The sequence below is a fragment of the Pongo pygmaeus genome, chromosome 6 (assembly GCF_028885625.2).
Source record: "Pongo pygmaeus isolate AG05252 chromosome 6, NHGRI_mPonPyg2-v2.0_pri, whole genome shotgun sequence".
Lineage (NCBI taxonomy): Eukaryota > Metazoa > Chordata > Mammalia > Primates > Hominidae > Pongo > Pongo pygmaeus.
The window spans coordinates 107598671-107622168 of record NC_072379.2 but is presented as its reverse complement, the minus strand read 5'-3'; the positions used below and the strand labels follow the sequence as shown (position 1 = coordinate 107622168).

General features: G+C 36.1%; 1 pseudogene; it reads left to right on the top strand.

Annotated features, from left to right (window-relative positions):
* The first annotated feature begins 22193 nt into the window (after positions 1 to 22193).
* LOC129041299 (mitotic checkpoint protein BUB3-like) lies at positions 22194 to 23196 on the top strand (annotated as a pseudogene).
* Positions 23197 to 23498: the final 302 nt, after the last annotated feature.

The following is a 23498-nucleotide window of genomic DNA, read 5'->3' as shown; positions in this document are numbered from 1 at the left end:
GTAGCTTCCCCAATATGATGCAGACTGAGGGCAGGCCCTCAAAATATTATCCCTAGAACATTTTACCTAGGGAAGTTTTCTTCTTTCAATGGTCTACTCCCCTCCAGTCTCTGCCTCCTTCTGGTTGCTCTATAATGCCTTCCAGTGGTGGGTGGATTTTTTCCTCCAGAGTTTATAATTATCATCTCTGGGAGAGATCATCTGGTACAAGTTATTTCACCATTATCTGAAGAGGACTTCTCCACCTTAACCTGTACCAATTTCTCCACTTTGTAGTCAACCAAAAGAGCCTGCTTTTAGCTTCTCAAACCCCTTCCTGCCTGAGACTCCTTATAATTATTCAATCACCTTGGAATGCCTGCTCTGCATATCAACATTCACACACACATGCACACACACGCACACATCTGGTGTATCTCCATGCACTCTTCAGACATCAGGTGAATTATTTTATATATTGCAATGAAGCTTTCATTTACCTCTTGGCTCAGAACAGTTCTTCCTGTTATCCGCTTCCTGTTATCTGCTTAGAACAGGTCTTCCTGTTACCTGCTTCTAACTCTTCTGGTCATTTTACCTCATGCCTCTTATCACAGTTTATTATTTAGGCTTTCTGTCTGTGATTACTTTATTAATGTTTGAACTTAATTTAGAATTAAATTCCAATGATTTGTGCTCACAAATTTGTATGTAGATAAGACTTGCTTGTTATACTCACAACTGTATGAATAGTGCTGAGCAAGGGCCTGATACTTTAGTGTGTGCTGTCAAAATATTAATTTAACTAATTAATTTATCCATTAATTAATAGCTCCTCACCTGTATTGCATCTTGACTATTTCTAATTAAATACCTCACTGGTACCTTAAACATTATATGCCTCAAACAGAATGCATTTTCTGTCTATCCCCACTTGTCCTCTTTTATTTCCAATACAAATTAATTATAATTAGGGCACCTGTATACCAGGTGCCCTAAGTAGAAACTTCAAACCATTTTTAGAGGGTTTTTCTCCTCTCTAAGGAACACTTCTCACACATGTGCTTTCTTGGGACCTCTCAGTCAAAAATTCTATCACCTTTTCTTTTCATCCTCTAACTGCCCCAGTTAATTAAGGGTCTTCTTTTCTGTGTATTACTTCTACAGGTTTCCACCGTATGTCACTAGTTTTAGTCCTCTTCCTAGCCACTTTGCCTTTACTATTCACCTTCACTCTCCCAAAAGACAGATATTCCTAAAACTTTCCATGCCCTCAATTAAAAATCTTTCCAGAGCTCTCACGTTTAATTAGAGGAAGTTCAAAAATCTTAACATAGCCTACATTTTTTTCACCTAGCCCTACACCTATGGGGTAAGCCTACAAAAGTACACACTAAAACTCAAGGAAGAACTCGGCTACTTTATATAACTGATCACACCTTTCCCATACCTCCAGCCTATTGTGCAGTCAGCGCTCTGTGCTCTGTATTCTGACCCTAGGTCTCTGTCCAGCCACACATATTCTCAGATCCTCCACTCCCTATTCCTGGGCACTAAGAATTTACGGGGATCCTCTACACCCCATGTAGTGTTTGAGGAGCCTCACTATCTCCCTCAGCATGTCAGTCTTGCCACCTCCTCCTGTCAAAGGCTCTCTACTCCTATGACATGACGTGGGAAGTGGTTCCAAGCCAAATATCAGGCTGCTCTCAGGGCCAGAATGAAGGCTAGCCTTTAAAGTAGGCCACAAACATGATGTTCTCAGAAAATTCCATACCAACCTGCATGGTTTGCAGCCCTTTAACCTTCTAGATCAGTCCTGGATTGGGAGTGGATTAAATCTGGCAATTGATCTCCTTGCCTTTCTGTTTTTCCTTCTCCTTTCCCTGCTTCCCAGAAAAGGTGAAGGAGCCAGATTTCTACTTCCTTTTTCTTCTTCCAAAGCCAATGTTCATTTTGCCCACTTACTTGACAGACAGAGTGAAGGTATATAAAATGTCTTGGCTATAATAATCTAAAAATATTAGCCCTATGACACCAACTTTATAGAGTTTTCATTTTCATTTCTAGCCATGTCTTCTTGTCACCACTTCTAGACAGAATTAATTACTATCACATCTCCCAGAGTACCTTATTCATATTTTTTATTATTTAGCACATCGTAATTATAATTAGCTGCATGTTTGCCTTTCCCATTAGACTGTGTGACAACCTCAAGGACAGGGACTGAATCTTACTCATCTCTTTATTTCCCTAAAACCTACCAGAGGGCCTGACACAGAATAAGTGCTTAGTGAAAGTCTCAGTTCAAAACATGAGCAAATCTTCTTAGAGCTGAAGCTACCTATGAAGAAACAATGACCAGAGAGAGTTGGGAAGACAAATTGTAATAGCTTATAGGGTTCCCTGATTTGGGTCCTAAATCCTATGACACATGTAAGTTTAATTTCAGAGACTGAAAGTTTTTGAAGATTTTTCAGTGAAAGATAATTGTATTTCATCATATAAAGTTATCAAGGCACTTTGAAAGTGTAAAGCAATTTTTGATAATGATTTCAAACAAGTTTTTCTTAAATACTGTGCATTTAACTATTTTTTCACACATGAGGGAACATCCATCTCAGAATATGAGGAAGGAAATGCAGAATCATCTGCCTCTTGTCCCATTAACTATGCACATCCACCTTGGGTCCATTATCCCAAGAAGATAATTTAGATAATTTTCTTCATTCAACTGGATTTTTGAACATATTCTATTAAAAAAGATTTTGGTCCTCTATAGAATAATTTTATAGATTAGTGGGAATACAAATTTCCATGATAAAAACCAGGAAGGACATAGTTCAACAATGTTATCACATATGGATAACATCACGAGTGTATCTATCATTTAATCATACAATGCCTGTGGTATCAGAGGTAAGTTCATGAAAATTTATAAGGAATTTCCAGCCCTTATGGTATTACTAACATCAGAGCTTGCAAGAAAAATGATTGCACAAAATCAATGTGCAGAAATCACAAGCATTCCTATACACCAACAACAAACAAGCAAAGAATCAAATCATGAATCAACTCCCAGCCACAACTGCCACAAAGAGAATAAAATACCTAGAGATACAGCTAACAATGGAAGTGAAGGAAATTTTCAAAGAGAACTACAAACCACTGCTCAAGGAATTCAGAGGACACAAACAAATGGAAAAACATTTCATAGTCATGGACAGGAAGAATCAATATGGTGAAAATGGCCATACTGCCCAAAGCAATTTATAGATTCAATGCTATTCCTATTAAACTACCCTTGACATTCTTCACAGAATTAGAAAAAAAAATTAAATTCATGTGAAACCAAAAAAGAGCTCATATAGCCAACACAATCCCAAGCAAAAAGAACAAAGCTGAAGGCATCATGCTGCCCCACTTCAAACTATACTCCAAGGCTACAGTAAACAACACAGCATGGTACTGGAACAAAAATAGGCACATACACCAACGGAACAGAATAGAGAACTCAAAAATAAAACCACACATATACAACTGTCTGATCTTCGACAAGCCTGACAAAAAACAAGCAATGGGGAAAGGATTCCCCATTTAATAACTTGTGCTTTGAGAACTGGCTAGCCATGTGCAGAAAATTGAAACTGGACCCCTCTCTTACACCTTATACAAAAATTAACTCTAAATGGATTCAAAATTTAAGTGTAAAATCCAAAACTATAAAAATCCTAGAAGAAAACTTAGGCAATACCATTAAGGATATATGCATGGGCAAATATTTTATGATTAAATCACCAAAAGCAATTGCAACAAAAGCAAAAATTGACAAATGGGATCTAATTAAACTAAAGAGCTTCTGTACAGCAAAAGAAACTTCTCAGCACAAACAGACTACCTACAGAATGGGAGAAAATTTCTGCAATCTAACTGACAAAAGTCTAATATCCAGAATCTACAAGGAACTTAAGCAAATTAAAAAAAAAAAAAAACCATTAAAAAGTGGGCTAAAGGCTGGGTGTGGTGGCTCATGCCTGTAATCCTAACACTTTGGCACTTTGGGAGGCCTAGGCAGGCGGATCACTTGAGGTCAAGAGTTCAAGACCAGCCTGCCCAACATGGAGAAATCTCATCTCTACTAAAAATACAAAAATTGGCTGGGTGTAGTGGCACATGCTTGTAGTCCCAGCTACTCAGGAGGCTGAGGCAGGAGAACCACTTGAACCCAGGAAGCAGAGGTTGCAGTGAGCCAAGATCATGCCACTGCACTCCAGCCTGGGCAACAGAGCAAGACTGACTCAAAAACAAAATAAAAAAGGAAAAGGAAAAGCAGGCAAAGGACATGAACAGACATTTCCAAAAGAAGGTATACATGCAGCCAACAAAGATGACAGAAAGCTCAACATCACTCATCATTAGAAGAATGCAAATTAAAAACATGAGATACCATCTCACACCAGTCAGAATGGTGATTATTAAAATGTCAAGAAACAACAGATACTGGTAAAGTTGCAGAGAAATAGGAATGCTTTTACACTGTTGGTGGGAATGTAAATTAGTTGAACCATTGTGGAAGGCAGTGTGGTGATTACTCAAAGATTCAGATCCAGAAATATCATTTGACCCAGCAATCCCACTACTGGGTATATACTCAAAGGAATATAAATCATTATATTATAAAGATACATGCACATGTATGTTCATTGCAGCACTATTTACAAGGGCAAAGACATGGAGTCAACCCAAATGCCCATCAATGGTAGACTAGGTAAAGAAAATGTGGTACATATATGCCATGGAATACTATGCAGCCATAAAAAGGAATGAGATCATGTCCTTTGCAGGGACATAGATGGAGCTGGAAGCCGTTATCCTCGGGAAACTAACACAGGAATAGAAAAACAAACACCTTATGTTCTCACTTGTAAGTCAGAGCTGAACAGTGAGAACACATGAACACGGGGGAGGGGGGGGGAACAACACACACTGAAGCCTGTTGGGGGAGGATGGTGGGGAAGAGCATCAGGAAGGGTAGCTAATGATGCTGGGTTTAATATGTAGGTGATGGGTTGATAGGTGCAGCAAACCACCATGACACAAGTTTACTATATAACAGACCTGCATGCATAACCCGGAACTTAAAATTTAAAAAAAAAAAAAAACTAGCAATGCTATGGATTTGAACAATTATTAGCAATGTTAATTACTAAATAAACAATCATGATCTAATTGAAATATATGGGAAAAAAATAAAGTGATTCCACAAAAGAGTATTTAGATGTCAACTTTTACTAACTTTTTGTAAGTGTATTAACTCGTTATATAAAACAGATACACTAAAATCAAGCCAAAAAGTAAAACAAAACACTATTTACTGAACAGAAGTCATCACTGTTAACATAATTCTTTGTATCTCTTGAGTCCATGCATATATACAGATTCAAAGATATTAAAGATGAAAATGTAGAAAAACCGGTGTATGTCACACATGCCATTCCAAAGAAAAATATTAAATATAGTTTTCTTTAATTTTAAGGATAAAAAACACATAAAAGTAGAATTGCTGAACTTCAGATAAATGTTTCTTCATCATACAAGATAATAAAGCCTCAAAAATTTTTCTAAAGAAACATTATTATGAAAATCATTCAGAGTTTGGAGTCATTATATTTTTGTTTTTAACTCGTGTCTACTGACGTCATATACTATACTGTAAAATTAGAACATTTACACATTTAAATCTCCTTCCAGCTCCCATTTTTCATACTTTTTGAAAATGACATTATTGTCAACATCTATATTTCATCACAACACTGCTTTTCTTTCTGGGTATTTTCTGGGTACTTTATTTTGATTTGTTATTTGTAGAGCTGTACTGCATTGAAAGTTAAACAATTTTGAAAGCCTTTTCTGTGTCTGTTGAGATGATCATGTAGTTTTGCTTTTAATTATGTTTTTCTGGTGAATCACAGTTATTGATTTGCATATGTTGAACCAACCTTGCATCCCAAGCCTACTTGATCGTGGTGAGTTAACTTTTTGATGTGCTGTCGGATTCGATTTGCTAGTATTTTATTGAGGATTTTTGTGTCTATGCTCATCAGGGATATGGGCCTGAAGTTTTCTTTTTTTATTGTCTCTGTCAGGTTTTGGTATCAGAATGATACTGGCTTCATAGAGTGAATTAGAGAGGAGTCCTTCCTCCTCAATTTTTTTGATATAATTTCAGTAGAATTAGTACTAGCTCTTTGTACATCTGGTAGAATGTGGCTATGAATACATCTAGTCCAGGGCTTTTTCTTTCTTTTTGGTTGGTAGGATTTTATTACTAATTCAATTTCAGAACTAATTATTGGCCTGTTCAGGATTTCAATTTCTTCTGGTTTCAATCTTGGTTATGTTTCCAGGAATGTATCCATTTCTTTTAGGTTTGATAGTTTGTGTGCATAGAGGTGTTCACAATAGTTGGAGGATGTTTTTGTGTTTCTATGGGGTCAGTTAACAACCTGCTCCTGAATGACTTTTAGGCAAAGAACAAAATTAAGGCAGAAATCAAAATACTCTTTGAAACTAATGAAAAGAGAGACATGACATACCAGAATCTTTGGGACACAGTTAAAGCAATGTTAAGAGGGAAATTTATAGCATTAAATGCCTGCATCAAGAAGTTAGGAGGATCTTAACAATCTAATGCTGCACCTAGAGGAATGAGAAAAACAAGAGCAAACCAACTCGAAAACTAGCAGAAGAAAAGAAATTATCAAAAGCACAGCTGAATTGAACAAAATTGATAGGCAAACATACAAAATATCAATGAAACCAAGCTGGTTCTTCAAAAGATTAAATGAGTTTGACAGACCATTAGATTAATAGAAAGAGAGATCAAAATAAATACAACCAGAAATGACAAACATGACATCCTTCATTTATCCCACTACTTATCTTACCCTTAATTTATGAGCTTTTCATCATTAATTCATTATTTATTCAAAATTATTTTATTGGTTATATGTCAGGCAATCTTCTAGGTTTGGGGGATACAAATGTTCCTGACTGCTTCAGACTGAAATTCCAGTAAAAGCCAGGGACAAAAAACACATTAACAAATAAATAAATAAGATATACCTTTTTCTCTATTTGATAGTCAAAGAGAAATTATTTTAATAGTCATGCTTAAAATTTATTTCCCAGGAACCCTCCAGAAGGCATGGATTTCACTGAGAAGCAGACCTCAAATCCTACAAAAATGACAAATGTCAAGGAGAAACAAAATAGCATTTCAAGTTAGAGAAAGATGGAAGTGGGAAGATGTGCTTCTATAGTAAGAATGACAAGAGAAAGCCTCTTAACGGAGATGATGTCAAAGTGGAACTATTTTAAAAGGGTGTCATTCCTACAATGATCTGTGAAAGGAGCCTCCCGAACAGGATGGACAGGTCATGCGAAGTCCTGAATGCATGGGAGTCACAATGTTTAAGATACACCCTTCAGCTCTTGGCGACCGACTTTTAAAGACAGCTGCTTCGGGTGTGAGGTTTAAAGAAGTTTGTGTATGCTCTCAGATTTATGTTTACTTTGGCCCCAATTTTCAGAATTTGAAGGTAAACTTAATCGACTGTGGACCAGAGATGTGTCTGCTTTCTTTGTTGAATATGTAAGCCTCCTCTCTCCCTGCTTCACGTATTTTGCTTTCAGTTTTCTGTTTTTATTTTGGGAGTTTTTTTTAGGTGAATTTTTAAGGATGGGCATTGATTAAAATTACCTTTATTGTAACAAATTTATATTCAAGTTCTAATCAGTTTTAAATTAGGAGTATCTAAAGGACTGTGCAGAGACATTCTGATGATGAGTCACTTGATGTCATTTTGATGAAAATGGGTAGTAGAAATACTACTTTCCCAAAAAGCATCATTAAATATGACTCCTTCAATAATTCTCTGAAATAGCAGAACACGTGCCAGCATTCTTTCTGATAAATGTTTGGCCAAGTGCATATCTCATACAGATGATACACTGAACTCATCTATTTTATGTCTGTCAAACACACATTTCCAAAAAAAATAAATCTATTATCTTAGCACTACATACTACAAATAAATTATTATTCAACTCATCAAGTGCACATGTAATGTTTAAGTTCTGAAAGTAGATTTGTTAAGAACAAAGTTTATGATATCAGTAAATTATAGACATATCGTTTGTCTAGGATTTGAACAAAAACATATTACATTTGCTTTTAGGTAGTTTCTCTATTTTCCCCTGAAGAGAAAACAGAATAAAATACACCACTCATTTGAAACAACCACCGATATTGAAATATTTTAGAATCCCAAGTTGCACGTCATCTTGCATCTTTTTATCTGCAAGTATAAATTTGGAAGTCTTACTGCACACTGAGGTATCACTGTATAATATCAAATCTTATCAAGGCCTCTTTTAATTGCACCAGTTTAAATCTCTAAGGCATCAACTTTATCAAGAATGTTTTGTCTTTTCCCACTGTGCTGCTACTGCTGTGCTGTGGAGGACTGATTCTGGAAGCAAGTTTTCCAAACTAGATAAGCTTCCTACATTTGTTTTTCTGCCAAAAAAACAAAACAACAAGGACAACAACAAAGGAGCAGCTGTAAGTGTTCAAAGCCAAGCCACTGACTTCATTCAGAAGGCAAATAATGACTGTATTTTTATCATAAGCAAAGGTCTAAATTAATCTCTTGGTTTAATCTTAGCCCTTCTCATGCTCAGGTTATTTTTCTATATATAGAAGAGTATACTGCAGATAAAGGTGCAGTCAACTCCAATACTTGCCTATTCACCTCCCTCCTGTCCATAGGCAATTATCATCGTGAATTTAGTGTTTCTTCTGTCACTCTATTAGTACAATTTATACATTTAAAATACATAGAATATGTAACATATGGCTTAGTGTTATTTTAAAAGTTTACATAAGACATTACATATACTTTGCAACTGTCTGTTTTTCACTCAACATTAGGTTTTGAGATTATTTATGGTTTTTTATTTTAATGGCTATATATTAATTATATAAACATACAATGCTTTTTAACCTATTAGTGAAAGATTATTTCCATTTTTTAACTATTGCAGATATTCAACAAAGTTATTCTTTAATCCATCCACCTTGAAAGCAATGATAGAAATTTAGGATATGCTACTTTCAATTCAATCTCTCCTGTATCATTTCTCATGCTTTTGCAGTTTGATTTTCTGGTTCATCTTTAATTTTTTCCAAATTGCCTTTTCTTCACTGCCAATAGGTATTTTAACCTTAGCAATACAATACATTTACGAATTTATTTGTCAGCATTGATTTTGCATCCTACTCATCTTTCTGGGTTTATTTTTCTTTTGGTTGAATGCATCTTAAAATAGCTTTTGTTTTGGAAAATATGTGAATTGTAAACGCTTAGTCTTTGTTTATGCATAAAAGTCATTGTTCTCTTCTTACTCTGTAATCGTTTGTTTGAATACAAAAGATGAGTTGACGGGGCTTTTTTTTAAAAAGATTTTTGAAAGTATAATTCCATTGCTTTCTAATAGAAGAAGACACAGATAAGAGCCTGTCAAAAGTCTGATTGCTGTTCCTCTGTAGGCAATCTTCACATGTATTTTTCCATCCCAGTAGAAAGCTTTTAAAATTTGACTGGGTTTTTTCTGGACTATAATCTTACTGTGATGTTTCTAGGGGAAACTTGTTTTTCCTTAACATGTTTAAACCTGCTTAGGAATTATGTTTTTAAAAAAATTCTAATAATTTTTTCCTATTACGTCATATAAACACCACCCCCCCACCCCCCGCCATTTTCTCAAACTTTTCTTCCTAAAATTCCTATTACAATTATGTTGGATCTTCTCTTTCTGCTGCTCACATCTTAAACTTGTTTCGTGTTTTCTATCTTTAATTCTTTGTACCACATTCTGCATGATCTCCTTAGATCTGCAATCTAATTCATTCACTCTTTCTTCAGATGAATATAGTCTTATATTTAACCTTTCCATTGAGTTTCTTTTTAATGTTAAAGATTACGTTTTTAATTTTTTAAGTTTCTACATGGTTCTTTCGTATCTTCCTTTTTTTCCCAAAGTACTTTAGTTTATCTTTCTCATTTCTAGTTTATCTTTCATCTCTTGATTTGCACTGAAGGGTCTTCAGTCTGTTCTGCAATCTCCAGCCTAGGAGGTATACATTCTTCAACATGTTGGATCTGATGATTCCTCTAATGGCATTTTTTCCTCTCATGCAGTTTGTTACCTTACTGTAAACTTTTCTTCAGCAGAGTTTACTTCTTTGGGATTTCTACAAGCCCTGGGTTGAGAAAGTATCCCTGCAATGTGGCTTTAGGATTGCTTTTGCTGGGGGACCCAAGAGTCTCAAGAATTCCAGCTTGGGTATCTCCATGCACTGCAATTACCAATCTGGAATACAGACCCAACCTGGAAAAGGTTTCATGGTATTTCTTACCTCTCACAGGTAGCTCTTTTTTTTTTTTTTTTTTAAACTTTTGTTTTAAGCTCAGGGGTACATGTGCAGGTTTGTTACACAGGTAAACTTGTGTCATGGGGGTTTATTGTACAGATTATTTCATCACCGAGGTATTAAGCCTAGTACTCATTAGTTATTTTTTCTGACACTCTCCCTCCTCCCATCCTCCACCTTCCAAAAGGCCGCAATGTGTGATTTTCCCCTCTATGTGTCCGTGTGTTCTCATCATTTAGCTCCCGCTTATAAGCGAGAACATATGGCATTTGGTTTTCTGTTTGTATGTTAGTTTGCTAAGGATAATGGCCTCCAGCTTTATCCATGTCCCTGCAAAGGATGTAACAGGTAGCTCTTCTTTCCACTTTGATGTCTACAATAACATACTTCCTTGTTCTTCCTAGGCCTGACTGGAAGTCAAGCTTTCCTTGTCTTTATTTCACATATGACTTTATCACTTATGACTCCAAGTTTTATAAAAGATGTTCAGTTCCATGTGCCCCATTTACACAGTGCCTAAAGCTGAGACTTTCTTCCCCGATTCAAAAAAATAGCTCCCCCAAACATACACGTACCTCAGAAAGGTGGTTCAATGATTAAATACATGAAAAGAATCCACAAGCATAAGAATGTTAAAATCTACTGACTTTTCTCTATTCAGTTCTGACTCTAGGATTTTTTCTTCATTTAATTTCAAACCCAGTTATGTATTTGCTATTTTATGTGTTTATATTTTATCCAAATGTATTTGATGACAAAAACAGATGCAGTCAATTTAGTCTGATATATTACTGAAGAACCCCATCAGTTACTTCTTAGATTCATAAGTAGATATAACTAATGGTTTCCATAGTTGATTGCCTTAAGTATAAAAACATGTATTTTTTTTTTAGTTAAAAGTGTATTCTAACCTATTTGCTATTTTAGCATTTACGGCTTTGAATACAAAGGAAGAATTGTTTTGACTCTGAGAAGAAGTGTAAGCATTAAGGAAATCTTGGATAGTCTTATTTCATAATATTATCTTCAACATCAAAAGGTTTTATTGAATGAATACATGAATACATGGATGAACATTTTACTTGCTTCACAGACATCAGGACCTGAAATTGATTTTTTTAACTGAGTTCCTCATTTAAAGAAGGACAAGGTTTGAACTCTTTTGCCAGTTCCCTAGTTTCCACTTTTACACACACACACACACACACACACACACACACACACACTGCTTTGCTATTCTCTTCTTGGCATTGATACTCGCCAATTTTTATAAATTTACTGTGGAACTCAGCCTGCACTCTCTAATGCCTAGTGTTTCAATTATTTTCTCAAAGAAATCTTGGGCTTATATTTTCATAATGTATCTACTATTAATAACCTTTATTCCCCTATTCCATATCATTTAGAGAGAAAAGGAAGAAAGTGAAAATGAGAACACAAAATCTCCGTTTTGACTGAATTTACTATGAATGCAATGCACACAAGAATTGAGTGCAATCAAAAGAATAAAACATTTCAGAGATTTCTGTTTGTCTTAATTTTAAACTGGTAGTTCACGAAAAACAAGTCGCTCAGAGACATATACTTATTTCTAGGAATATTTTGAATTTGTCTTCCATAGAAGCATATAATCAATTCCATCTGCTTATCCAACCGATAATAGTAAAATGATAATCCCAAGCATTTTCTTTTTTATAAGGTTATTCAAATTGGAATCCACTCCTTTCTTTAACCAAAAATGTTACTATTTGCAACTAAGGCTCATAAAACTTTTCGGGCATTTTATGATGGCAGATCTCAGAGCCAGATGGTCTGAGGTCTAAAGAATATAGATAGCATAAGAACATTTACTGATTGGGTGATAACTGTCATAATTTTCACAATGGCCAATTAGCAAATTCTAATAAAGTTTTCAGAGGACTCATGAAAGTTAATCATGCTTGAATTTCTGCCATAGAATCACCTTACTTTAAGTAATATGTATTCCTAAAAATTGCATGTCAATTGAACATTTGTAAGTAAAAGCATACATTTTCACAGACCTGAATTATCATTGACATATTTTATTTTCATTATCTGATTAATTTACTATCGTCAGTGACTCAACTAAAGTTAAGTGTTTTCTGCTTCTTGCTTGTTAAATAACCAAAATTTCAGTGTCTTCGGGAGATTAAAATTTAAGATTACACTTTAAATTGTTTTGTAAAAGGAATAATTAAAATCCTCTTAATTAGGAAAAAGAGGTATACTTACAATATGTAAATAGCTGTTGCTAAAATATTATAAGAAATTCCTCTGGAAAATGTGAGATAAAGATGGTGGAAATAACCAACAAATGACAAGTTCTTTCATAATTATTTTATTTAAACTCAATACTCCTACAGATAGGAATTCTTGTTCCCATTTAAAAAGTTAGGATTGCAGGATTAGAGAAGTTGAGGGGCAGAGGCAGAATTTGAATCCATCTCTCTGATTCCCAAGTCCATCCACTTTCTACTCCACAACAGGCCTTAGCATGACACATATCTGGAAGCTAATTTTCAGAATTTCCTGAAAAGACTTCTGAAAATAAACTTATCTCATAGAGATTTATAAAAATGAAATGGTCCAGATATATATGGATTAAGTCAGCTGCCAAAGTCCCTAAATAGATAAACATTAAGTGTTATGCATTTCCTATTTACCATAATTATGTTTTTCCAGAATGCAACTGTATTTTGCTTTGAAATATGAGTCACTGCCATCATCTCAATTAGTGAGAGGAGAAGTGACTCTGCTGATGCTGAATCATGAAAACCCCATTGCACTGCTAGTTTCCTGCTCAGGGTAGCTACCTCATGAGCCCTGCAATCTCACAGTCTGGCTGCTTTTTCTTACTAACGAGTCACCACAAATGAAATGTCAAGTGGTATGGTCTTCAATGGCTCTTCAGCTGGACCTTGCTCCAACCCTAAGCCCTAAAATTAGAAGGCATTTCTGAATCAAGAGTCTCCTGCACAGGCTTCCTAGCATTACAGCATTATCTTGATATAGAAGGTTGTAACCAATCCTATGGTTTGCCCAAAGTTTTGATCAATTAAACTAAATAGCAACAATTTCTTGACATTTTCTGGCATCTAATGATACCCTTCCCTAATTTTTGATTTAGATTCAGGATTTCCCCTATTTTTATATTCCAAATAGGAATCTAGTGATGATGTGTGTGACTTGGGGGTAGACAGTAGGGGGTGAGTAATTAAGTCACCAAATAATGTTCAAGTGTCAATTAAGATTTTTGTGACATGCACAAAGTTGGTTGGTGCCTTGCTTTTTTGGGTGTGTGTGTGTGTGTGTGTGTTTTCAATGTGTAAAATGAAAAGGGGGTAGAATGAAGGAGAAAAAAAGGAATGATTTCAATCAGGGAGGCATAACCTAGTAATAATAACTAAACTTCATTACTAAACATGTGGTCTGAAAATTAAGGGAGGGCAATGATGATCCAGAATTTCCAACCCGGGAGCCATAAAAATGAAAATACCATTAACGAAGAAAGAAAAATAAAGGAAAAATTTTATTGGGGTATAAGGGGAGTCATGAATAACTGCATTGGTTTCAACTCCTCTTAGGGAGGTGGGATCAGTGCAGGAGGTGATTACATCTAGGGCTGCAGTGATGGTTATTAACTTCTTGAGTTGAGGACATCGCTGACCTAAACATGGTGAGGGATAATCACAGAACCAAGAGCTGAGTCTCAGGGTTTGGAGAGCAAAGTAGAACCACTGAAGAGTTTTTATTAAAAAAGAATAGCCAGAGAAGAAGAAGAAGCAGTGAGGTACATCCTCGTGGAAGTCAGAAGTGGAGAGAATTTTACGAAGGAATATGTCATGTAAGGAAATGAATATTGCAGAAGCTAAAAAAAAATGTTTTCTACGAAATTGTCTTGAACTTAAGATCGAAAGGTTTTATAACAAGTGTCATAACAATCCAAATAATCATACAAATAAGTAATGGTAGAAACATTTCTCAAAATCCATTATTCAACATTGCTGAAATTGGGAGAATAGACAGACTATACATTTTAGTAAGACAGCCTTGGAGAAATACAAGAACTTTAGCTAATGAAAAATATGCAAATGTTCCCCATTACATTTTAGTGTCAAGTGAATATACTTAAGTCACACAAATATACTCTGCAAATTTGGAACCATTTGCAATTTGTTCCTGATAGTAATACAGAAAAATTAATCCTTAATGTAATACCTTAAACTCTAGGGACAAGGACTGGCTGTCCTGTCTAATTTTCTATTGAAGTATAAGTACTCTTAATTTTGTGCAATTCTGACTTGTGAAAGTGAAATTCATTTATGTAAAATAAGCTTCATAATTTTAAACAATATTCCCAGTAATACAGACAGAATACATGGATATCAACTTAGGCAGAACCATCTGCTATCCCCTCTAAACTCAATATCATGCTTCTCAACACAAACTACTCAATGCATTAAAAATAACATTAAAATAACCAGCTACATCTAACTGAAGATAAGGCTCAGGGACTCCTATCTTAGAAATTTTTCCCAAAACCCCCAAATAAGCTATCTGTTTTCTTCTTAATCTCTCTCCCATTGCACCCTTAGCCCCCATTCCAAAAAATGGGGAAACTTATTGTCCACACAACAAAAGAAATTATAATTTTATGTTATAATGGAAATTAGGCAGCATTAAGCCTGTGAGTATAGGAGGCCATTCACATTTAAAACTGGTATATAGTTGAGCTTTTATATGAACTCTCCAATAAATACAAGAGAACTGGGGTGACAGAGAGTCAGGCAGCTTGATTCACTAGATTTTTAACATAGTCTGGGAGCAGTGAAAATACTGCACTATAATACTTACAACGTAACTCTAATGAAGAATATCAATCTGATAGAAAACTCCTACAATTACATCATGTTTGGCTATGGTTATGTCCAAACATAGTTTCAAACAAAATTTATAAAATTGTAGGGCTATTTCCATATTGGAAAATGGATGTCTGTCTAGTAAAATTCATTTCCGCAAGGTTTATAACAACCACCACTGCAAATTTGTGTTTCTAACATCCCACTGTAAATAAATAATTGGTATACTTTTTTACTTTGATCAGGTGCACTTAAAAGTTCTTTGCTAATTTTATACTCCACAGGGAATTTTAAGTTTTCATTTATATGCTATACACAAAAAAGTAGCTGTAATGTCTGAGTCACCATAAAGAACAGAGCTAAACCATTTTTAAAATGAAAAATCAAGATGTCACCAGTAGGCAACTAGAAATAATAAATGTAGTTTATAAAACATGATTCTATTTTATTTTATTTACTTTAAATACATTACACACATTACATCTGTGGAAGGGAATATCTGAGGAAAGAATTTGTTATTTAAGCATTTTTTTTTCTCAAATCTCTGAGCTACACATTGCATTTCCCTTAAAATTTTTAGGAACTTCAAGCCAGTATCATAAAGATTATGTATTATTTAATTATACAAAAAAAGTGATTCATAAAATATTCTGCTTCTTAGAAAATACTCCAGGTATTTTACAAGGAACAATATACTTAGAGTACTAAAAATATACACAACTGCAGAAGCAATTAAAATCAGTAATAAAAATCAAACATAAAATCAGTGTACCATGCCAAAGGCCTTTTGAAATAAAAGAGCTTTAAACCTATAGAACATAAAAGAAGGCTAATTCAATGGTTGTCCCCAATTGAAAAAATAAAAAATAAAAAAGGACATTCCATAGCCCAAGGCTGGCAGACAAATTCTTGCATTTGTGCTTGTAAGCTTTAGACTGAAAATTTATCTTGCCCTGGAAGTTCACCAGTTCTTTAACATTTCACTTTTTTCCAAAAAGCTTTGCTTAGAGAATAGCATCACCAAAGAGACCTTAACTATGAGGGTCAATTATAAGAATAAAGTATACCACTTTTCTATCACCTTGTTGGCCTTTTAAGTTTATGCAGAAAAGATAAAATAACTATTCACTGTTTGTACTTCTAACATCAGTTAAGCTCCTTGAGAATGTAAACATCTGGGTATTTGTGGATAAAGTGAAAAATAGAAGATAGATTTGAACAAACCGTCCTTCTTTCTAGAAAAAAAAAACAAAGGCAAATGAAAACGTTTTCAATATGTATGACTTTCTGACAGGGTAGGAAATTCATTTATTTTTTAAAAATGAACCAAAATAACTAACCTAAATAAATTTGTCACATTTTTAAAATACTGCTTGAAAGCAGACAGAGCTCCTACTTTATAACCTTTATTAAAAAATTAAATTGCCAGTTTATGTAAATGGTCAAATGTTACTCTAGAACTATGATGTCAGCATGAATTCATTGGATGAGCTGTAAAATTCTTATTTCTCTGTAGTAATGAACTGCAAGTCATCATGACTTAATATGGCCTGGCATATGCTTAGGATATGAAAAATGGAAGATAGACACTTTTGTCACCTAGAGTATATGTTCCAGTGAATTTCAAACAGACGTATGTTGTTGAACGTATTTTTAGTTTTTTTAGTGTCAGTGTATTTGAAGAAAAAAAACTTCACACTTTTTTTGCCTCCCTAATCAGAGGAAGCTTTGTAAAATTCACAAGAATGAAAGAGAAAAAAGTTCATAGATATTTAAAAAAGGAGAGAAGTTGAAAAACATAAAAAGAAAGAAGTTAGAAAAAAAATAAAGGCAGCAAACCAATTTACCTGAAAAAGAAACTTAAACCCAGAAGAAAACTCTTGCCTGCCAATTTCTTCTGATCTGGCTCTCTGTCCACACCTGACTCTGACAACAGCCTGAGCAGAAGCAGACTCTTTGTCCAGATGACTCCTGAAGTTCAAAATTTGAAAAAGATAGTTCTGGAGAATACCAGTGGGAAATGATCAGAAATTCCAATGATTAAGTTAAGAAATTATCAAAGACCAATTTGCCCCTCAGTATGCAGAGCAAGGTACAGACTTTCTACCACTTCCTTCATGAAGTGCTCTTCTGAACAAAACCAGGAGAGTACTTCATAAAATAATGGGAGGCCCAAGGAGAATCCAAGATTATACTATGAATGTTATAACCAAATGTAAATGTTTAGCTTTCAAGATGTGTTCAGCTTGCCCTTTATACCCTCAAATGACACATCCACACACTTATCCACGGCCATGGTCAACTGTTTTACTCCAGTGAGATGCAGTGTGTTAACACAGCTGCACAATCTATGCCAAGTAGCTTTGTTGTTAAGTATAATTCTTCATTAAAAAATAAGAATGAGTAGCAAAAAAGGAACAGTGAAGAAAAATCAAGAAGAGAAAAATTAAATACCACAGAAAGAACAAGCAGAGCAGTTCCTGGGAAAAAGGTATATGCTGGGGGAACTATAAAAACAAAAATCTTTTATCAACACGGAAAATCTCTCCACAAAGGTAGAAGAGAAGGAAAATAGTTTTATTGTTAAATAAGCAGAAAATCAGAATATGATGTTCTCTACAGGCAATCCACTAAGAGATTGCAAAGACAGAAATAAATTATATCCTTTAATATGCCAAGAAGATATAACCCACATGTTCTCAAGATAAATAATAACCAGTCCTCAAGCAAGAGAATGTGACAGCACTATTTGTCATATCTACTTCAATTCACCTGGTATTTGGAGGGCTATCTGTGTTTCCTAACAAACACTGGGAGAAGACGTGGAAAGGAGAAGAAAGTTTAGTCTAACTCCTCTGTCATAGTGAGGAGATACTTCATCCCAAATTGTTGGGATGAAGAAACAGTTGTATGAGAACAGCACTTGGTGTTTTTAGGGTAACAGCCAGAAGGCTGCACACAATGGGTTAAAAATAATTACTCATGAGAAGTAGAACTGGGGTTTAGAAAGAGAAAGGAAGGGAAATTTTCACATTGGTTTCATGTTTTTATTGTTTATCATATAAATCTCTCCTTTAGTTCAGGCAATGCTCTTTGTCTCACAAATGGTCATACCTGGAATCACCTCTGTGGATTTACTTTTCCTGTTGTAAAACTGTAGTTGATTTTATTATCCAATATGATATTCAATATACAGAGACCTTTGATATATATTCCTGTTTGAATGTAGTGTCATAAAAATATCTTTGTCTCTGCAGACAAATTGTGTCTTTTCTTTTGTCAGAGATAAAAACTGAGGCCTTTAGCTGCCTGGAATCTTAAAAGTTGAAGGCATTGCTCATTTGTAGTTATCAATTCACCTAGATGTCTAAGCTTTTAGATCATCTTTATCTTGCTTTCATTCCTGTTGACAAATGTGGCTTTTTGCTTCCTCAGATGCTTTAATTTGTGGAAATTTTACTGATGCTAAATATATCAAAAAGTTATTCGCTCCACTACTGTAACAGATGTTTGCGCCATTCACAGTTGTGCCACATTTTCCCCCATACATTTTAAGTTGCTTGATTATCCCAATTATCTGTAATATATTATATCCTCCATCCCTATCAGAGTGCTGTGTATGTAGCAGGTTCCCAATAAATGTTTCCATGTTGGACTGACTTAATCACCGTTACCACAGCTTTTCAATTTATCGCCAGCAGTAAAATTTTTTCCCAAGTTACATATAAACAAAAAGAAACTGTTTTACCTCTTAGCTACTTTTATATGTGCTAATAAAATTCTTCTAAAAGAAACAAAGCAAACATAAAAGACTAACTTGTGATTCATAAACACAGAAATATTGCAGTCATCGTTCACTGGATCACTTTAAATGCAATTTTGACTTTTAGAAGGACATATATGATATGAACAATAAAAAAAAATCCTTCTGAACTAATCCATTGCGAATGATCCCCAGTAGTAATGTGTATATTTTTCTACATATCCCTGCATTTAACAAATATCTGAACCTAAGTAGGAATGGAGTGGGACCAAAGCTCTGCTGTACTCTTGAGAAAAATCGATTCCTACATCTTTAGAGTTCAATCTGCTAAAACACTCAGCTGCCTCATCAGTGGAAGTTTGCATTGAAGGGTAATTGAACGATAATGTTTTCTAGTTGTGTAACAGTAAATTTGAAAAGCAACAGAAAAATTTGAAAAACAACACTGTACTACTAATGCAAAGTAAAGCACCTATGTTTCCCTATTACTTATCGCCCCCATGCTTTAGTTTTCTCAGAGGTAGACAAACCAATGTTCCTTACATGGGCCTAAGAGGTGATTCTACCAATAAAGCTGTTCCTTTGCAGAAGCACAAGGAAATGTTGTGTCTATATTGTGTTATGGATGCCACAGGCTGACACACCTGTCTTCGAATTTTTCCCCCTTGTTGAAACAAACAGAGAAACATCCCACTATACAGTCAGTCCTTTAGGTCATAGCATCAGCAGCAAATAGTTGAAGTTAGCATGATAGTAGCTTATGTGAGACAGCACAAACATTGGCAGACATTGACATAAATACATGTATTAGAGAAGACTTCAAGTAGAGATTAAAAATAAGAAGGACAAGGGCATTTCCCTGGACTATAGATGTCAGGATAATTAAAATATAGATTAAAAATAAGTAGAGATTAAAAATAAGAAGGACAGGGGCATTTCCCTAGACTGTAGAGATTAGGATAATCCTGAGAGTAAAGAGGGAAGCCCCAGGGATGGTGCAGAATGAAGGACCCAGAAGGCACATTGAGAAGTAGGAAACACTGGAGAGGGAGTGGAACTAAGAAGGAATGGGAAAGGTCAATACTTAAACATCATAGCTTCTTCTGTGGCCTCCCATGCACATTAAAATAGAAAACAGTAAAGGTGATAACAAAACACAGTGCATTTTGATTCAAATATGCAAATTATTCAAGAGAGGAAGAGAAATCACAAGCATGTGTAAACAGTAATCATTTACTTTTTCTTGTTGAAATACTACTTTATCATAGCAAGCCAACCTTCTAAGAGGAAATGGTGATGCAGAATGATCAATTCTGGGTAAACTCCTTAAGAAAATAAAATCTGAAACTGGCTCTCCAAAAAGAACACTTAATTATGAGTACAATTATGAGCAATGAAGCTCGAAGCTCGCTGCATGTTAGAATCACCTGGGAACTTTTAAATCATAATAATCCCTGAGACTCAACTCCCTGCCAGAGATTCTGATTTAACTCAGCCAAGATGGGACCCAGGCATCAACATTTTTAAGGCTCCCCAAGTGATTCTAATGTGCAGCTAGAGTTGCAAACTCCAGTTAAAGCCACAATGTAAGTTTTAGGGTTTCAAAAGGTTCGGAAGCTGCCACTGCAGGTTTCTGCACGCACAGAATTTTTCTTTCTGATTTTTTCACCACAAAACTGTTGAAGTTGCCATCATTATATAAATCAGACCATTTACAGTGCTACTCTAAAATACCCCTCTTGTTTTGCAGCAGACCCATGTCTGCTCAATTTCAAGTATGTAACAGAACAAGTTAGAGGGACAAATAATTGAATTCTAAATACCACACTTGTTGAAATCTCATGGGTTTATTAAGGGTGTTTACCACAAAGGACAGCCTTGTTTTAAAATTCTTAGTGTGTATTTTTTTTTTTTTTTTAGATGAAGTTTTACTCTTGTTGCTCAGGCTGGAGTGCAATGGCGTGATCTTTGTTCACTACAACCTCTGCCTCTCAGGTTCAAGTGAGTCTCCTGCCTCACCCTCCCAAATAGCTGGGATTACAGGTGTGCACCATCACGTCCGGCTAATTTTGTATTTTTAGTAGAGATGGGGTTTCACCATGTTGGCCAGGCTGGTCTCGAACTACTGATCTCAAGTGATTCACCTGCCTCAGCCTCCCAAAGTGCTGGAATTACAGACTTGAGCCACCGTGCCTGGCCCAATTCTTGGCTTTTCAAATCAGTGACTGGTTGGTTGTGTGGAGGGATGGAAGAAGTGACCAGGAGGCATGAGAAAGAGTTAACTTGCAAAGGAGCATGAGCGAAACTTTTGAGAGCAGCATGTTTTCATGATTTTGACAGTGGTAATGGTATTGGGGCCCAGAAAACAATACCTCAAAGCATGGTACCCTGGCATGCTGAGTACTTTGAATTAAGATTAGAAGACCTCAGAAGCAAGATCTCTGACCTTCTCCTGCCCTCTTGTCTCCTGCCTCATTTCTCCCCCTAGCTGAGCCACAGAAACCAGAATTCTTCCCCACCCCCCTCCCATGGCAGACAATATATGAAACTAGAACCCTTCTTCCCCAAAGAAAGCCATAAAACCTAGAAAGGTCACTCTCTTCCTTCTCCCATCTTTCTCTCTTGAAGACCTTCATAGACCCATAGCTAGGAGGAAGAAATGCCACACAGAGAGACCAAAAATAATCTGGACAGGCCTCGCTGGGTCTCCTCCCTCAGTCTATTACTATTAGATCCTACTCCTGTCCAGTCCCATTTCTACACGGCTGTAGAACCCAAGCATAAAAGTAGTGTTCCCTGGGGCTTTGGGTCTTCATTTCTGGAGACTCCTGTGTCATGTAAAACTTTGAACGAATAAATTTGTTATACTTTTCTCTTGTTAATCTATCTTTTGACAGAGGCGGAGCAGGGAGGCAGAGCAGGGAGGCAGAGCAGGGAGGCAGAGCAGGGAGGCAGAGCGGAAGAAGAAGATAATGACGATGAAGACGACAGGAGTGAGGCCAGAGGACTACTTGCGGGAGCAGACTCTCCAGGGACTTCCCAGGCCATCAGCTGGCAGGGCAGATCAGAGGGGATGACCGGTTCTAATCAGCTCAAGCTGACCCAGCCACCCGAGGTTGTCACTTCCTCGGTGAAGTTCAGCCCCAACACCTTCCGGTTCCTGCTTGTCTCCTCCTGGGACACGTCACTGCTCTTCTACAATGTGCGGAACACGTGCTCAGGTAATAGCACTTGCTCTCAGGTCCATGCGCTCAGGTACCAGCACGCCGGCACCATCCTGAACTGAGCCTTCTACGATCCAGCACAGGCCTGGAGAGGAGGACTAGATCATCAATTGAAAATGCATGATTTGAACACTGATCAAGAAAATCTTGTTGGGACCCATGATGCCCCCATCAGATGTATTGAATACTGTCCATAAGTGAACATGATGTTTACTGGAAGTTGGGATCAGACAGTTAAATTGTGGGATCCCAGAAATCCTTGTAATGCCAGGACCTTCTCTCGGCCTGAAAAGGTAGATACCTTCTCAGTGTCTGGAGACGAGCTGATTGTGAGAACAGCGGGCTGCAGAGTGTTGGTGTGGGGCTTATGGAACATGGGTTATGTGCAGCAGAGCAGGGAGTCCAGCCTGAAATACCAGACTCGCTGCATATAAGCGTTTCCAAACAAGCAGGGTTATGTATTAAGCTCTATAGAAGGTGGAGTGGCAGTTGAATCCTTGGCCCAAGCCCTGAGGTACAGAAGAAATATGCCTTCAAATGTCACAGACTGAAAGAAAATAATATTGAGCAGGTTTACCCAGTCAATGCCATTTCTTTCCAGAATATCCATAATACATTTGCCATAGGTGGTTCTGATGGCTTTGTAAATATTTGGAATCCATTTGACAAAAAGCAACTGTGCCAGTTCCATTGGTACCCCATAAACATCGCATCACTTGCCTTCAGTAATGATGGGACTACACTTGCAATAGCATCATCATATATTATGAAATGGATGACATGGAACATCCTGAAGATCGTATCTTCATTCACCAAGTGACAGACGCAGAAACAAAACCCAAGTGCACCTAATCATCTCATGAAAGTGGTTTCTCTATGGAAAGCTTTGTTTGCTTCCAACAAATACATGCTTATTCCTTAAGGAATGTGTTATAGTACCTGTGGAGTTCTCTGTTTTCTGTCCTGCAAAAACCTTGTCTATGTACCTTAATAATTTGTTTAGGATGAGGAGTCTTTGTGTCCTTATGCAGTAATCTGAAGAAGTCCCCCTTCTATCCCTTAGCAAGCCCAGTGGCTGCATATGAACAGTTTGAGCTCTTTTTGTAATATAATCTAAACCTGTTATTTCTGTGCTGTCTAATAAATCAGAGATT